Source organism: Salvelinus sp. IW2-2015, unplaced genomic scaffold (assembly GCF_002910315.2).
Source record: "Salvelinus sp. IW2-2015 unplaced genomic scaffold, ASM291031v2 Un_scaffold2012, whole genome shotgun sequence".
Taxonomy (NCBI): Eukaryota; Metazoa; Chordata; class Actinopteri; order Salmoniformes; family Salmonidae; genus Salvelinus; species Salvelinus sp. IW2-2015.
The window spans coordinates 99136-99907 of record NW_019943361.1 but is presented as its reverse complement, the minus strand read 5'-3'; positions in this window follow the sequence as shown (position 1 = coordinate 99907).

Sequence of the window (772 nt, the reverse complement as noted above, 5' to 3'; positions counted from 1 at the left end):
AGTAGACCTGAGGTAATATCTATACCAGGTGACATATTGAAGTAGACCTGAGGTAATATCTATACCAGGTGACATATTGAAGTAGTGTCACGACTTCTGCCGGAGTCGGTCCCTCTCCTTGTTCGAGCGGCGCTTGGAGATCGACGTCACCCGCCATCTAGCCATCGCCGGTCCACTTTTCATTTTCCATTTGTTTTGTCTTTGTTTTCTACACACCTGGTTTCAATTCCCCCATTACATGTTCATTATTTAACCCTCTGGTTTCCCCCATGTGTGCATGTTTGTTTTATTGTTCAGGCTGTTACTGACGGCTGGTATTTTGTTACCGGGTTTTGTTATTATGCCCGTTTATTTCGTGGTACCGGTATTTTTCCCGCACCATAGTATTGTGTTTATACTGGTGTTATCTTGTATTAAATGCCTTGTCCACGCATCTCAGCTCTCCTGCGCCTGACTCCTTTCACCAGTTACCCACAGCCTTGAAAAGTAGACATCTACTTTCCCCAGGTTGAGAAGTAGACCTGAGGTAATATATATACCAGGTGACATGTTACTGTTATTATTGTTATTTTATTTAACCTTAAATTAATTAGGCAAAATGTCACCTGAGGTAATACCTGTACCTACATCTGAATTATCTAGATCAGGTTAACTGACGCCCCCCTTGTGTATGACTGCGGATCAACTCAGCTGGGGTCTCAACTCAGCTGGGGTCTCAACTCAGCTGGGGTCTCAACTCAGCTGGGGTCTCAACTCAGATGGGGTCTCAACT